The sequence below is a fragment of the Leptopilina heterotoma genome, unplaced genomic scaffold (assembly GCF_015476425.1).
Source record: "Leptopilina heterotoma isolate Lh14 unplaced genomic scaffold, ASM1547642v1 Lhet_8, whole genome shotgun sequence".
Classification (NCBI taxonomy): Eukaryota; Metazoa; Arthropoda; class Insecta; order Hymenoptera; family Figitidae; genus Leptopilina; species Leptopilina heterotoma.
In genome coordinates, this window is record NW_025111180.1 from 1,099,009 (window position 1) to 1,117,440 (window position 18,432).

At 28.8% G+C, this 18,432-nt stretch overlaps 1 protein-coding gene and 1 long non-coding RNA gene across 6 annotated transcripts in view; one reads left to right on the top strand and one right to left on the bottom strand.

Annotated features, from left to right (window-relative positions):
• Positions 1-18,432, top strand: part of LOC122511006 (carnitine O-palmitoyltransferase 1, liver isoform) — a 67,415-nt gene that overhangs the window by 4,814 nt on the left and 44,169 nt on the right. Inside the window, exon 1 of one of the 5 annotated variants that reach the window (XM_043625994.1) lies at positions 7,284-7,458. The exons of the other annotated variants lie outside the window; for them this stretch is intronic. The gene's annotated coding sequence lies outside the window, so the exon portion shown is untranslated. Of the gene's footprint in view, positions 1-7,283; positions 7,459-18,432 lie in introns of those variants that run through there. 5 annotated transcript variants of the gene reach the window in all.
• On the bottom strand, positions 15,610-16,487 carry LOC122511044. The gene is made up of 2 exons (XR_006302483.1): positions 15,988-16,487; positions 15,610-15,783 (listed from the first exon to the last, which is right to left on the bottom strand). It is a non-coding gene; the product is annotated as an uncharacterized LOC122511044 (long non-coding RNA).

Below are 18,432 nucleotides of genomic sequence, written 5' to 3' on the forward strand. Positions count from 1 at the left end.
ATGGGCGTAATCCTGGCAAAATTTGGAGAATTTTGAGTGGTCTTAGAACTTTTTTGGTTGAAAATTCGCTGAGTTACGGAATTTCAAAGTTTAGAACGCCAAAAACCTCATTTAGAGAAAAACGGAATTAAAGATTGCGATACCAACTAATTGTTGTATCTCTGGTTCTTCTTGGAAGTTATTCAGATAAGAATTGTTTCTAGTTCAGGGCACCTTGAAGATAAAAAACCAATAGGTTTTAAATTTTTAGAACAACCCCCTCCCCTTAATTAATTAATTAATTAATTTAAAAACTGACAATATGGGCCCTTTTCTAAAAAGGACAGTTTTTCTATTAAAAAACCATTTTTTTACAAGATAAATGATTAGGTACAATTTTATTGTGTCATTTGAAGAAAAAGAATAGATATTAAACTTATTTAAAAATTTTTGACAGTCTCTATTATGAAAAAATTGACGCAATATTAAAATTTTCATTTCGACAATTACGAAAAAAAGATTCTAACATCAATATCTCTGGTTCCTCTGGAAAGTTATTCAGATAAGAATTGTTTACAGTCCAGGGTACCTAAAAGATGAAAAACCAATAAGTTTTAAATTTTTAAAACCTTCCCCCCTCTTAATTTTGAAAAATTTCGTACTTAAGTACGAGAAACCGACAATATGGGCCCTTTTCTAAAAAGGACAGTTTTTCTATTAAAAACCCATTTTTTTTACAGGATTAATGATTAGGTACAATTTTATTGTGTCATTTGAAGAAAAAGAGTAGATATTAAACTTATTTAAATTTTTTTAACAGTCTCTATTACGAAAAATTTCACGAAATATCGAATTTTTCATTTCTATGAGTACAAAAACAAGGACTCTAACATCAATATCTCTGGTTCTTCTGAGAAGTTATTCAGATAAGAATTGTTTACAGTCCAGGACACCTTAGAGATGAAAAATCAAGAGGTTTTTAATTTTTCTATACCTCCATTTTTAAAATACGGATTACTTTTGCAAATGACCGACAAAATGGGCCCTTTTCATTTTTCTAAAGAACCAATGAAATCAAACAGTTAAAGTATCGATAAATTAATGAAAACCGCATGATTCGACTTGTCAAAACATGTAGATTGATAATAAAAAATAAAAAAAAATTAAGAATTTGCTCAAAAATTACTAAATTGCGATTATCTCGAAAACTAGAACCGACAATATGGGCCCTTTTCATGTGGACGTCCACATATTACGAATTGATAGGGACTGAAATATTTTCGACACTTGATGCAAGTAGAATTGTTACAATGGAAATAATTATAAATTTCCACCTAATAGAGCGATGCGTGTTCGGATCATTTATTCTTGAGAGGAAAAAAATGGAATTTGACCTTAATTTGAAAAGAAAACTTGCTTTTTATTTGTTTTGCTTCCTCATAAAGGAAGCCTTATAGTGATGTCGATTTCCGAATTTTTTAGAACCAATTATTTTTACAAATTTTCAAGTGTAGTATATATAATTCGTCGAGAGGAACAAATGTCCGGATGTGTGTGTATGTATGTATGTATGTGTGTGTGTGTGTGTGTGTGTGTGTGTGTGTGTATGTCACCGATTCTTGTGGACAAATTTTCTCTTACACGTCTTGACGGATTTTGATAAAATTTTGTAGGTGTATTACGGTCACGAATACCAAAAATCAGACAAAAGGATTTTCAAAAATATCTAAAAAAAAAATTTTTTTCAACAATTTTTTAATTTTTGAAAAAATAATTTTTGGATTTTTTGAAGTAACTTTTTTCTATATTAAAATTTTTATTAATTCTTGTCAAAATTGCATTCCTGACATAAATACGAATCGATTCATGTATATAAAGTATATATTTTATCAAAATTTATAGAATTAATAAATATTTTAAATTTTCACAAAAAATTGAAATTTTGTATTTTTTGACATTTTATCTTAACACTTTAAAATAATTATTCTAAAATAAAAAATTAAACAATTGGTATATATTATATTGAGGAAGCTTAATGATCATGAAATGAACAACTTGTTTATTATATTTTTTCATATAGGTATTTTATTATAAATTATTTTAACATCTTTTCATAATTTTTAATTTTTACTAGCTCCTCCGACGGCCGCAAGCGGCCGTCTACGGTGCTAGTTTTTATTTGTCCATTGTCCAAGTCCATTATTTCATTAATAATAATATTTAAATTTTTTCAGTTAATAATTTGCTTATTTATATTTGAAATATTGACGTTTTTTTTGACAATGCAAAATAAGATTTGTTATGTGTACTTTCTCTTAACAAAAATAAAATTTATATATTCGCGCTCTTTTTAAATAACATACGAGTGCAGCGCCACCTTCACATGTATAAACAATTTTAAAAACACCCTTCTATTAAGATTTTACATTCTCATTGCCCATTCTTTACTTCGATACTTTTCGATACATTCGACCTTTCCACTCCATGTCTTTTTTAAGAAAGGATATTATATTTTTCTTGTATTTTCTTGTAGTTTTTGCTTTTTCTTGTACCTTTTGTATTTTTTTACTTCTTTATATTCTTTGTATGTTTTTGTTTTTTCTTGTATCTTTTGTATTTTTTTCTATCTTTTTCATATCTTTTTGTATTTTTAATATTTTTTTAAATCAAAATCTGCATTTTTTTTTATAATTGTTTTGTTTGGAGAATTTAAAAAAATAGAAAAAAAGCATTGATAAAATGTCGTCTTCCTAAAATTTTGATTTTAATGAAACTTTGGACCATTACTTTTATATACTTTATCGTAATTTTTTGGTATTCATATACACAAGAAGGCCGTACACTGATTCATTATCTCAAATGGAGGTCTTGTGTGAATTTTTTTTTCTTATACCTGATCTCATTAAAAGAGAAGAAAATTGAAAACTGAAGGGATTAAAATAAACCTTTTTATCTTATGTAATTATTTAAAATATAATTTAAATATTAGCTATATTTTATATAATATTAATTATAAACGAAGTTATTTATTGCAATAAAATATTAATTATAATAATAATAATAGACAAGAATAAATAATTGAATAATAATTATTATTATAGTGGTAGTGCATATTAGGGAGCGTTCACAAATGATGTCACGTTTTTGGGGGTAGAGGGGGGGGGGGGTCTCTACTAAACGTGACACAATGTATTTTTACATGGGAAATTGCATGAAATTGCGTGACAGGGGGGAGGAGGGGGGTCTAAAATCCCGAAAAATTGCGTGACATCATTTGTGAACGCTCCCTATTAATAGTATTTTTTATTTTCTTTTTCTTTTTATTTTCTATTTGAATTTTTAATTATTTCTTATTATATTATTAGTAATATAATATTAATATTAAATTTTTAATAAAAATCGATTTTTTCGAATAAAAGAAAATTTTAAAGGAAGTAGAACTTAACAAAAGCGAGTCCATAAAAGAGATTGAAAATTATTCATCCGGAACTTTTTAACCTTGATTGAGAACCTTTGTTGCTAATTAAATCAAATGATTTACAATGTTTATAAGTGTTTATCTTTCTTTAAAATTAACGCACTGAAATTTGAATTCTAGTGAAGAAAATTAATATTAAATAGTTATGTACAAGTTAATAATATATTTTTACGTTAATAACTAATAATAACAACTTTACATTGTTTGTAAATTATGCCAAGTAATAAATAAATTTTTTACTATACTTATTATAATAAATATAAATATTATTTACAAATATTTCGGTAAAAAGAGAACTATTTCTAAATTTAGGAAATTCTCTATTCGTCTGGAAATGTAGTGTTTAAATTCAAGATCAAAGGTTAATCAGTTTTTTTTCTTTTCTTTTTCTTGTTAATATATGTCCTGAAAGAAAACGAGTATCATAAATAATTGTTTTTCATAAACTGAATTCTTTTGTTATGAATATACAATCTCGTTTTTATGAACACCTTTATAGAAAGAAAATATTGTAATTTCAAATATAGTTAATAGAAAATAATTATGATAATTTATGAAAATTATTGTAAGTATTGAAAATAATTGTTGTAAATTTTTTCATAATATCTTTAAAATTCTAATAGATTCTTTTTATTCATCGAAAAGTGATTTTTATTATATGATTTATGAAAAAAAGAATTTTTTTCTGTACTTATTCTTATTTAGATTTCTATGAACCATATATATTATAATAAAATGTGACTTCAATCATTTGATCGAATGTCAATAATATTGACATCATAAGGAGTCAATTCTCAAGTGCTTTCAAAAACTTTCCATTTCAAATTTTATATTTTATAAATGGATTAAAGTTACGTTAGTGCGCATTGGAAAGTTTTGTTGATTTGTAATTTTTTTATTATTAATTCCCGTTAATATTGCAATAATTGTTATATAAATTTTAATTAACATAAGGTGTACTTTTTGCAAGGAAATAATTTTATTTTAAGTCGAGAGAAGCACTGTGATTGATTCCTTAGATATTCTACTTTCACCCTCTTATTATTTTGACAGTTAATTTCAATTAATTTGATGAATTTGATAAAAATAAAATTTGGAAATTGCATATATAATATAAATTTTTAAACTGCGAATAAAATTAAGTTGAATTATTATTATTTTGAAAATTAATTTTAATTCATTTGTAAATTTGGTAAAAGTAAAAATTTGTAAATAGAATAAAACAAAATTTGGAAATCGAATAAAATAAAATTTATAAATTAAATAAAATAAAATTTGTAAATATAGAATAATTAAATTATTTTTTTTTCTTGAATAATTAAAATTTTTTGATGAGAAACATTTTAAGTAAATAAATAAATTTTGTTTATAGTAATAAATTTTATGTCCAATTGGTCTTAAATACCATATCAAAAAAATGACAATACATTTACATAATGAATGTAAAACTTATCAATGAAAAAGTGTTTTACGTTCTGCATACAACTTGAATGTTAAACGTCTCGACGGGGTAACAACCTCTTATCGTTAATTGACAAATATAAATAATAAAAAAACATTGAAAAATTTTTTTTCCTATTGTAGAATTATTCACTAGAAAAAATATTTGAATAATTATTCGGTTTTTTCTTTTCATTTCAAGGTAAACTTTTTTTTCAACTGGATGAAAGAACTAAGCAAAAAAATTTATTTAATTATATTCGATTTACACGAATATTGAAAATATTTTATTATTATTATTTTTTTATTTATTTACACTTGTTTTACGCCCATTGAAGGCAATACAAGAGGAGAATCGCTATATAAAAAGACATAAGTATATACATAACATAAAATAGATTAATTTAAAGAGGATTTAAAATGCAATCTCTCCAGGAGAATCGATTTTACAAAATTGACAAACTTTTTAATTAAATAATTGTCCTCACAACTTAAAATATTCAATATATTATCCAAAGCATCCATCCCTGAGAAAATTTCCGGCACAGCAGACTTACATAAATGCACACAAGAAGGGCACTCCGCAAGAATATGCATCAAATTGTCCTTACCCTGACGGCAGCAAAGGCAATCACTATCAGCATCAAACCTATACGTAACCCGACCCGTATTTATTCTACAAACGTAAAAATTGAGCATTCTAATCTGTGCAAAAATTCTTTTGAACGGTAACGGTTATTATTATTATATTACTGTTAATTAATTTAATTTCAATATCCAATAGTTATATAGACCAATTAATTAATTAATTAATTAATATTAATTAATAGTTTATTATTTTAATTTAATAATTTTCATTAATAAAATTATTATTAGTTAATAAACAAATTAATAAGATGTAAAGAAGAATTAAGTGTTGCATTCACTGCAACCGTGATAATAAAATCCAAGTTACACATATATTATGAAACGTTTGCAAAATTAATGTATCGAATAATTATTAACAAACAATTAGTATTCCTGATTAGATTAGAGTATCTAAAATTAATTTCTTATTCATTTCTATTGTTCATTTTTCAAGCAATGTAATTATTGTCATTTGTCACCCTTTTTATATTGAACAATAAAATATTTTCCTTACTCAATACAATTTATCAAAATATATCTGAATTATTTCAAAATTAATTCTTGAAACAAAATTTAAATTAATAATGATTTTTATAATATAAAATAATAATATGGGTGTAATAAATTGAAATATTAAATAAATAAATGAAAATAATTTTATTAATAATAATAATTTGTCTTAAATAATTAAAAAATTATTTATTTCTCATTTATTTTATTGTTAAATAAATAAATTAACTCTGGTTGATGCATTGAATGTATGAAAAATTTTTTTCCCTGACAAATGAGAGATTTTTTCTCTTATTGTTTGCTTTCAAAAAAATTTTCGTGACAAATTATTCTTGATGATCGTAAATTTTTGTTTCTCCATGATTTCTTTTTAATTGCACGGAAAAAAAAAGTTCACGAATCTCTCGTGAACTAGTATATCACTTTTGGATGGGACACAAAATTTCAAAATTTTCATTCACTTTCGATTAGACATGGTGAACGTCAACGAAAAACTGAAACAAAGTTAATGAATTTTTGATGAACTGTTAAGGAAGAGTAGTTCGTCAAAAGTAGAGGTACAAGTTCACGAAAAAATCGTGAACTCGCGAGTGTCAGTAGTATGCGCAGTTCGTAATGCGCATCAAATATGGCTGATCAAGCATTCATCATTCAGTCGGTGTCATCGGTGTTTACATTCGGGAAAATTCTTTGATGAAAGTTATTATTTAGAATCAGTGTTTTTTATTACTTAGTGAATATTTTTGTTTGCTAATTTCCTTTGTGAAACAAATAATTCATAAAATGAATTAAAAGTTACGATAAGGGACTTTTTCTACTTTGCACGGTCCTGAGTTTTACAGCAGACAAAGCTAATCGTTTCGTTTGTCGAAGGACAGTGTATCTAGATTTAGCCGTGGCGGTTAGTTGTTAGAAATATTATGTTATAGGGTATAGGTACTAGGTTCGAATCCCGTGAAGCGAATTACGAATTTTAATGGCGATAAAATTGTGTATTCTGTGTAGTTGGGTGCGTAATAGGCGTCAAGTTATCAAATAAAGTGAAATACTATAAAAAAGTAGTGTCTGGAAATTATTTTTTCTTGTTTTTAGCATTTTTTAAAAGTTCACGAATTTTTCGTTAACTTTGACGAAAAGTTCGGAAACAGTACTATGTTTCTAGTGAAGGAGTTGATGAAATTTTGACGAACTGTGTTTGTTGAATTTCAAGAATTTTGTGTCCTATCCAAAAGTGATATACTAGTTCACGAGAGATTCGTGAACTTTTTTTTCCGTGTGTTTTCATTATTACGAGAGTAATTTATGAATTTGCAATAAAATAATTTTCCGTACGGTATGTGTTCATTTCAAAACCAGTTATTGTTAACTGCGGAAATACTTGCACCTTGGACTTTGAAGCCCATGAAAGTAGTCTTGGAAATCAGGTGGGGTATTTTATTTCTTCGAGCCTTCGTTTTGTGTCTTCGCAATCAATGATTCTTGCGAAAGTAATTTTAATATTACATTGAAGATACATTTTTGTTCACGGATTAACATTGTACATGTAAAATGTCGTTTAAATTCAAAATTTGTTTTCGCGATGAAAACCAAGAATTAAATTTTTTTTTCTTGTTGAGAATTACACTTTTTTTCATTTAAATAAAATGCAAATTAAGGAGTTTAATAATAAATAAAAAAACAAATTAAATAAATAATAGAGAATTGAAATTTAATTTTTTGATTATTATTATTATTTATTTATTTATTTCGTTTATTTAGTACTATTATTATTGAGAATTATTATCATTATTAACGACATAGATATTTTATCTGTTTTTTGTTTTATTAATTTAATAAATAATAAAATTTGTGTCGTATTAAAGAAATAATTTTTCTTAGAGAATGAAAAAATTTTTTTTGACTACGACAGAAAAAAACCGCTGCCAAGTTGTACATTTTCATAATTTTGGTGTTCATTTCATGAACACTTTGCTTCCTCATAGAAATAATAATAATTGAAATATAAGAATTACTTTTTATAAAAGGGTTAAAAATCATTTAATCTTGTTCCAAAAAACGTGTTTTTATATATTCTATAAAATGGTAATAATAGTTTAATAATTACACATATATATAAGTTAATAAACAAGAATGTTGGAAAAATGATATTTTCCACAATTTTTGATTTTTCAAATACCAATAATTTCAAAATTTCTGCCCGAATCAGGTTAAAAAACAGGTCAATCGAAGCGTTTTTTAATGCTCTTCAAGTTGGTAATAATTTTTTGAAGTTACTTTTACATAATTTAAAAAAATTTTTATAAAAGTCTTATTTTTCAAAATTTTAGATTTTTAAAAGTTTAATATCTCCGGTTAATATGGACGAAAAATCTTCAATTAGAGCTCAAAAGATGCGTGTGAAAAAACTCTACAAAACTAAATACAAAACAAAACTAAACTTCTACATTTTTTAACAAAATTTTTAAAAAAGTCTTATTTTCCAAAATTTTTGATTTTTAAAAGTTTAATATCTCCGGTTAATATGGACGAAAAATGTCCAATTAGGGCTCAAAAGATGCGTGTGAAAAAACTCTACAAAACTAAAGAAAAAGATTTATAAGTGTCCTTCCATTTTTTTAAGTTATGTCCAAAAAACGTTTTTTTACAAAATGAAAAATGCAAAAAAAAAATAGTTAAACTTCATGAATCGGGCTGAAAATACTCTCATTTTATGTCCCCCGGGGAGACCTACAATTTAAAAAAAAATTGAGGCCTTTAGCTCTTTCTCGTTCTGAGATATTGACGCAAATGTAATGTTAGTACACACACACACACACACACATCGGGACAAATTTTTAAAATCCGTTTTTTGGACTTCGGAGGTCAAAATACGTCGAAATTTTTTTTTATTTATTTAGAACATTTATACGGGGAGTTCCTGTGCATATATAAAGTACTAAAGTATTAGGCATAATAAAAAAAAATTTATAAATATGTCAAAAAATGACAATCCAAAATTTTGCTAATACAAAGCTTCCTTTATGAGGAAGCAAAAATGAAAAAGTTAAAAAGATTCGTGTAATAAACGTTATGTAAAAATCATAAAATAATAAATATAGATAATAATAATAATAATTAGTAAACTAGAAAAAGTGTGGAAAAATTATACATTCAGTCAATGTCAAGTTCTGATTTCTAATTCTAATCTGGGAGACAATTTTTAATGCATATTTGAAAAAAAATTGTTACAGAGGTTTTAAGATTAATTCGTTCATTAAAATACTGTTTTTCTGGCATTTAATGCCTGCAAATCTTTTTTCTTAAATGTCACATTTTTTAAGGGAGGGTAAGGTTTTAACGGTGAAAAAAGCATGTTTTTAAGAATTTTTTTTTTGGCGATACGCAAAAAGTTAATTTATTTTATCGCTTTGCATATAATTTTGTAACATTTGAACAATATTTTTCTAAATTTTAATTAAAAAATATTAATAATTGAGCGAGATAATGAGATTTTCCTCAGGCGACTCCAAAAAAAAATTGATTTGCGGTGTACGCTCTAACTTGCAACAGAATCATCCAAATCAAAAAAGTCAAAGTGCATTTGTCAAAGGAGATGTTTTTTAAGTTATGGATGGGAGCTTTTTTTTAAATTACCAATTTTACAATAACAAATTAATCGATTTTTTTATAGCGAAAATCGACTTTTTAGCTTTCAATATCACTGAGAAAAATAGAGTTTAAAAAACTGGGAGTCAATATTGAAAAAACTGGACTCAGTCCAGTAAAAGTACATTAATTCATTTCCATCAAACATCTTAGGGTGTTGCGTATAGTGTATTAGAGGGCCTTAGTTCCAAATGTCACTGTAAAGAGCATTGAAACACAGGCGAAGATTATAAGGCGCGCTGCAGTGTGCATAGTAGAGAAACTGGACTCAGTCCCCTACTTCGAAATTTTCACAATAAGGGAACGCAGGCGCGGAACCTGTCAAAATAAATGGCCGACGTGACGCGAAACGAGTGTTTCCTTGTATTCACTTCGTCAATTTTATATAAAAAAAAACAGTAACCAATCATTAAAAAAAAGAAAAATATGTTAAATGCACTCTTTATATATTCATATTCCTTAATTCACAAGTTTTATTCTTCCCACATCTTCATACTTACAATTAACAACTAAATGCATCGGAAAATCTTACAATCATAAGGGATTGAACACCTACCTAACCATACAACTAAATATACGCATATAATTATAAATCGCACGCTTTTACATTAAGCCTCTCGGCTACGCAATCGATGGGGGAAATTTCCTATTTAAGAAACATCCCTTACCAATGAAATAAATTAGAATATGCGTCGATTTTACTTTGTCATTAATGTAATTATGGATGTCAACAATACTCATAATATTGAATAAATAATATTGTCAACTAGTTTCAATTTGATACGGTTATTAGAATTTAATAATAAATAAATAAAAAACATTAATTTTTTCCTAACCTTTTTCAAGTTTGACACTCCTTATGGTAAATTTGATTATTCTTTTTTTCCGTGTACAAAATAGTAAATTGACGTTGAATGAAATGTATAATTAATTATTCTCACAGCAATATTTAATAATTTAATTAACTTAACTGCACTGCATAATAGTTGAGAGTAGTAAGAGTAAGTGAAACGGTAAGATAAGTGAACGACCATTAGTGTGAGAGAGAGAGAGAATAACTTGTGGTTTTCGAGTAGGTATCTACTTTATGTGCACGGCGTTCATTTTTCGAAAGAACTGGACTGAGTACTATTTGTTCAATATTCGCTTCTATTATTGACTTGTGTTTTGTACACTGCCGCGTTCATTTAACAATTACATGAGAAAGAAATTTCTCATTCTAATTTTTTATACTCTTATTCCCTCTTAGACTATATAAACAGTCTTGTTTAAGCTGATGCATGGGATAACTTGTGTTGAGTCCCAAACTGTTCAGCTATGAAACTTCTAATACTGTAGTGTGTACCTGTCACATATATTATTCTATAAAGGAGTACTACACGCATAGAAAGGGTTTGCTGTGGCAGCGAACATTTTGCTGCCACAGCAAACCTTATTCGTTGAAATAGGGACAGCGAACAAGTTCGCTGTGAGATCAAACAAGTTCGCTATGACAGCAAACTCGACTAAATTTTTACTAATGTTTGCTGTCACAGCTAACATGTTCGCTGCCACTGCAAACTTCTTCGCTGTGGTAGCTAATTTTCAGAGATTTTACAGCAAACATCTGTTTACTGCTGCAGCTAATTTCTTTTTTTCCGTGTACACTGACTGCATAAATCATTTTTCCATTTTTCTCCGTGAAGTGCTACAAAAAATCGAAAAATAAAAAAAAAATTACTCCCAGCGTTACCTCAAAAAATATCTCCTTTAACAAATGCACTTTGATTTTTTTGTTTTGGATGATTCTGTTGCGAGTTAGAGTACACCGCAAATCAATTTTACCCAGGAGGAAAAGTCGGACGAATGTCGGATTATACAACCGCCTGGGATCCGCGCCCGTACGGACCGCCAGCACCGATGTTTTGTACCGATTCGGATCCCAAAATTCAACCGGCGCGGAACAGATTAGGCTCAGAATTTTGGATCCGCCTTTCTACTTTCGTCAGTACTGGCGCGGTACTGGATTTGTTCCGCCTGCAGATTTCATTCTTCTACGCGCGTCGGAAGAATGACGGATGTTAGGTCTGTACTGGCTCGGTGCTGGGGCGGATCCGACTGCGGATCTCGTCATTTATTGTTATAGTTTACATTATCAGTATAATCATAAATTTATTTTATTATATATATCATAGCTAATTAATTATTACAATAACTAATTGCATTTATTATAATAATATTATTATTATTATTCAACCAATAAATAAATTAATTGTATTGATGCAAAGGAAGAATATAAGAAACTTAATTTTTTCATTATATTTATAAAAATCCAACTTTATTAATGTGCAATTAAATAAATAATTTTCAATAAATAATAATATTAACTTGAAAGAAAATGTGTTCAATATATAATAATACCTACAATAAATAACACATTAAATAAATATATAAAAAACAGATTATTAATTAATTAATAATCTCTTTTTAATTTAAACAATATAATTATTAAGTAATTATTTATTGACACTTTTCTGCAAATTAAATAATTAAAAAAATGTGTTGTGCATTCAAATTTCATTCAATTATTAATAATTACGTAATAAAATATTAAAAAATATAATAATAAAATAACAATTTTAACAAGTTCCTTTTTAAACGAAATATTAAAATATTTTATTATTTATTGCCGCGTAGTAATTTTACAATTTTCATTTTAGCTAGTGAGACTTGAAAGCATTTAAGATTTGAGAGTTCCATGCGAGCGTAGCATAGTGGTTAGCGTGCGTGATTTCGGTGCGTAAATATTCGGTTAGGCGTAGGTTCGTACCCCCAAGCGTTAGGATTTTTCAAATGTGAATATAAAAAAATACCGTTAAGTGTATAAAAAAATGTGTAAAGTGAACTGTCAATGAATTGTCATCCGTATTTATCTTTTGCAATTAATTATTATTTTTTATTGATATTTGTTGAAATTATCATTTTGATCCGACCCGGTTGTCAGGCGGTAGAATGCCAGCATTGCCAGCGCACATCTGGCTAGGAAATGAAAGATCCGCAGTCGGTACAGTGCCGGGTCCCAGCCGGTTGAATTATACACGGAACGGCTTCTCCCGGCCGGTCAGCGGGCGGTAGAATGCCAGTTCCGAGACGGATGGCCAGCCAGCTCCTGGCCAAGTCATCTTTTGGTAGAATACCAGTTCTCGGGCGGTAGGCAGGCGGTTCCCAGCCAGTACCACTACTCCGGCGTCGGTACAGGCGAGGATCCGCGCCGGTTGCAAATTTCCCACTGGGATATTTTGAGGCGCCTGAGGAAAATCTCATTATCTCGCTCAATTCTTAATATTTTTTAATTAAAATTTAGAGAAATATTGTTCAAATGTAGCTATATTATATGAAAAGCGATAAAATAAATTAACTTTCTGGGTATCGACAAAAAAATTCTTAAAAACATGCTTTTCTTCACCGTTTAGACCTTACCCCCCCCCCCCTTTAAATGCCCTGGGTCATGAAACTACTGGAAGGAATATAATTTTTTTATATTTTTATTATTACTATTAATATTTTTATCATTTTTTTAAATATATTATTTATATTTCTTTTTATTATTGTTTTATTTATGAATAATAATTTTATTTATACATTATAAGAAATAAAAAAATTAATAAGATAATAAGACAATATAATAAATAAAACTATTGTTCTATTCATTGTAACTTTATTATTTACTAGCTGCGATACCCGTCTTCGACGTGTTTCTAACCTTTATAGTTATACTAACCTTTATAGTTTTCTATATTGAGTATTGATTGGTATTTAACCAATTACACTGAGAAAACTGGAGAGTCAAATTCAGAGGTTCAAAAAGTGTATGTTTCCTTTGCTTATGAAGAGAGTTAAATAGTCCTTCTAAAATAAATTTTGAATTGGTAATGGAAATCTACTTGTATATTCTCTCCCATTATATCTGAGGGTTAAAAGTTGCGCAGAAAATGTGTACGATCTGATGCGCGCGAAATTATTTTTCTGACATTTTATGCACTGTAAAAAAGCCCAATGTAAATTTACAACGTGTAACGTTGGAAACTTTTCGCTTCACGTATGACGTACACGGAAAAAAAAATCAGCCTAATAATGCATGGAGTCTATTGGTTCGATTTTTACATGAGCCCATTTTGCAAATATCACACAGGAGTTTACTAAAAATGCATGCACGGAAAAAAATTAATCTCTAAATTAGAGATTAAATCTGAGATTTAGGCATAAACTATCACTGGAATCGGACGTAAGATGTAAGCAGATCACTAAAACTGAAATTTGGTATTATATCTAATCCGAATATTAGTATTGTGAAGAACACGTATTTCTTATGCCTAAAAATGATATTAGGAATCTCAAATTTTATGACATATGGAACATATGTTCTAAACTATCAACTTACTTGAATAAATTCAAATCTAATATATTATTTGAATAAACAATATTAAAAATTTTAGTCGTATATTTATATAATTCTTATTTTTGTAATAACTCGATGTAATAAGAATTTATAATTTATCACAATTTAGAGTGAGAATTATTCACAAAATATTTATATTGTTTTCCCTGTATGAACTATACATTGACAAGTATAAAAAAGTAGTTGGATATTTTTAAAACACAATACGAATTTTATATTTTTATTTCATTTTTTTGTTTTAACGGCGTTGGAAGGTCTGTAAAATTTGTAGGTTACAATTATCGCCCGACAAAATACGACACTGACTGATTTAAATGACGTGAAATAGGTAAATAAACATTTTTCAACCACTTTTTCTCTAAACACAGACACTTTTTACAAAATAGGCCAACATACAACGAGTAGGAATCTTCTTAATTACCTAAATTCAAAAGATGGTTTAAATTCATGCAGAAACGCGGTTGGCAAGCGGTTGTAAAATGTAAAATTGGAAATGATTGGAAAGTAATGTAATGACAGACAACAAGAAGCGGATTACTGCCAGTCGCCAGAAGAGGGCAGAAGCATGCAGAGAGCACAATGGTCCAGCTGTTATATTCTTAGCATTACATCACTTTCCAATTTTACATTTTACAACCGCGTTTCTGCATGAATTTAAACCATCTTTTGAATTTAGGTAATTAAGAAGATTCCTACTCGTTGTATGTTGGCCTATTTTGTAAAAAGTGTCTGTGTTTAGAGAAAAAGTGGTTGAAAAATGTTTATTTACCTATTTCACGTCATTTAAATCAGTCAGTGTCGTATTTTGTCGGGCGATAATTGTAACCTACAAATTTTACAGACCTTCCTTCACAGACCTTCGCTTTTATTTGGATATTTGAAAATAAAATTAATACTTAATTAATTAAAATGGGTTAAATCTTTTTTGTCATTGATTAACTTAAAACACAATGTACCTAATTCATATAAAAAAAGTTGTGAAATTAACAAATCTCTAAATCAGAGATGTGAATTTATGGCGTTTTCTGGTATAAAGTTTGACATAATCAAACACAACTTATCACAGTAATTGTGACTATAATGTTTAATTTAGATACACTTATATTTCATTGGACTTCAAATTAATATTATTTCAAGTTTAGAGATTAATTTTTTTCCGTGTGGCTTTTGTGACTTTTGCCACAGCACCATGCGAAAATAGGATGGATTCCAAGCTAATCACGCATGGTAGTGTGCGTGCAATATACACAACAGACGCTCATGTGTTTTTAGCCTAGTATTTTTTTCCGTGTAGTACTATTACAGCCCTAATGTTAACTTACTTACCGTTCGTAACATAACCTCTCTTATGTGATTTTGCATCAAATTGTAAATCGACCACTCGTCGGTAATTTTACATAATAATATCGCTGCATTTTAAAATTATTCTTTTTTTATATTTATTTTGTATTACATAAAGGTTAAATTATAAAAAGGAAATAAAGGAAAAATGTAAGAAATAAATAAATATATTAAATATTTATAATATACAAATCACATTTGTAGCTTTTTTGTCATTTGTACAAAGTTAACGAATTCCCCAACAGAACAGGAAAAACAAATACTTTTTCCACTTTAATTTTAAAAAAATACGAGCTGCTTAAGCAATAGAGTCCATGAAGATATTCTGAAAAAATTTTTTATGTTTGAAAATTATTTTCATACAGAAAATTCACACAGTTGAATAAAATTTTTTAAGTATAAAAAATCATTAAAAACGTGTCTCTTTTTAGGTTCAAAGACATTACCTTATTAACTTTGATATATATGAAACATTAAAAAGAAATCTTTCAAATTTAAGAAATGAAAAATGTTAAGAATTTGAACTTACCTTTACAAATTTCCTTTAATCTTTAAATTCTTAAAATTGTCGAAATTTTAATAAATTAAAATTAAAATATTAACGTTTGCCTATGCGCATAGTTTCTTATATGCCACTTCATCGTCACGCAGTGTAGAAAAACATTCGGGCAAAAAATATCATATTCGAATATATACTTACAGACAGCTACATAATTCTACATACTGTCGGTAAAACTATCAGCTGTAAGTTACTTAACACACGAAAATATTTTTACGGTTGGGTTGTTAACATACAACGTTATACGTGAAGCGAAAAGTTTCCAATGTATCACGAAATGATTAAACATTCGGGATGTACATTTACTAACGCGTGACACATTTACAACGATAAGCGTAATAATTTTACTTTTTAATTGTGAAAATACTATATGGGTGTTAAATTATTACGTGTACCGTAGTAAAATTACAAACTGGAAAATTTAAAATTAACGACCCGATTGTAATTCAACATTGGTCTTTTTTACAGTGTGTATTTAATTTAGGGGTTAGGTTGCCATATTTATTCATTTCGCGCCGGATAAGGAAGGGATTTCTCAAGATGGTTAATTTGTCCCTCTGTTATAAACTCATTTCCCCTCCAAGAGAAATGGAACGAATATCTGTCAATGGTGTATTTGAACATTTAGATTGTTATCCAATAGCTAACTCTCAAATATCAACGATTTGTCCCTCCAGATGTTTAGTCCAATACTCCAGTTTTCTCAGTGTATAATGTATATTTAAACTAATTTTCTTGATGATTATTAATATTAATTAATGAAGAAGAAAACAAAATTTTAAGGAAAGTAAAAAGATAATGTTTAGAATTTTTAAAATCGCCCTAAGTGTGAAAATCATCATGGCTTAATAACGGCCCAGTACTGGCAAAGTTGGCACCTAGTCTTGGCCGATATTATTGGGACGACTCTTGTGGTGTTAATTTATTACGGTTGGACGTCGGCAGACGTTAATGGCCCAATATTGACTGCCATTACTTTCCCAGTATTGGCAAAATACAAAAACTAATATAAATTATTACATTTTTTATTAATTAACTAATTAATTTTTTAATTTATCATATTTATAAGTCTTTTATTTCACTCTGCTACTCTGACGTGAAGTCAAGAAAGCATAATGGTTTTATAAGCTACACTACACTGAAAAAATGTTAGGCCGTTGGCTGTACTGGTTCCGAAACAACCAGTTCCCCTTTCAACCAGCACGTCAGACGTCCTTTTTCAAGACAGTAGACATACTTCTTCAGCGCATGCGTTGTTCTGTGGTTTAGGGAAATAGTGGGAAATAGCTATCAGCACGGCGGTTGAACTGAAAAAGTAAGTCTACTGTCAAGAAAAAGGACGTCTGACGTGCTGGTCAGAAGGAAAACACTTGTTCTGGCGTTTTAAGAGAACCAGTACAGCCAACGGCCTAAAACTTTTTCAGTGTATTTATCGATATTATGATATTATTGGGGCGACCCAAGTGCGAAAACCAACGCGGCCCAACACTGGCCCAGTATTGGCAAAGCTAGCATCGAGACTTGGCAGACAATATTGGCCCGACTTTGCGCCGACTCTTGTGGTGTTAACAGCGGTTGGACGTCGGCAGCCAGATCTCGGCAGACATTAATGGCCCAATATTGGCACCAGATCGCGGCAGACATTAATGGCCCATTATTGGCAGCCAGATCTCAGCAGACATTAATGGCCCAATATTGGCTGCCATTACTCCCCCAGTGTTGACAAAATTAGAAAAAAATACAAATAAATTTTTTTTTATTCAATTAACTAATTAATTTATAACATTTATACGGCTTATTTCCCTAAGTTAAACGCAAACTTACAAATATTTAAAAAATTCTTACCTCTCGCGGGGATCGATACCTGAACCTGACGCACCACAGCCTAACACTCTGACCACTCTGCTACTCTGACTTGAAGTCGAGGAAGCAAAAGGGTTCTTATAAGCTACACTACACTGGCCGATACTGTGCCATTGTTGGGCCGAGCTACGTCCCAATATTGGCAATTATAATTTGCCATCATAGATACAAAATGATAGACATTAATGTGTCATTACTGGGCCAAGCTACACCCCAATTCTGGCAATTATATTTTGCCATCAAAGATACAAAATTTTTGCTATTAAAGTGCCACTAATGAGCCATTAATGGGCCGATCTTCGTCACATCACTGGCAATTGAATTTTGCCATTAAAGATTGATCAACTTTACCAATATTGTGCCGTTATTGAGCCAAGCTACGTCCCAATACAGGCAATTATAATTTGCCATGAAATACACAAATTTTTTGCCATTAAAGTGCCAATAATGAGCCATTAATGAGCCGATCTTCATCACATCACTGGCAATTGTCTTTTACCATTAAAGATTGATCAACTTTGCCGTGAATGTGCCATTATTGGGCCAAGCAAC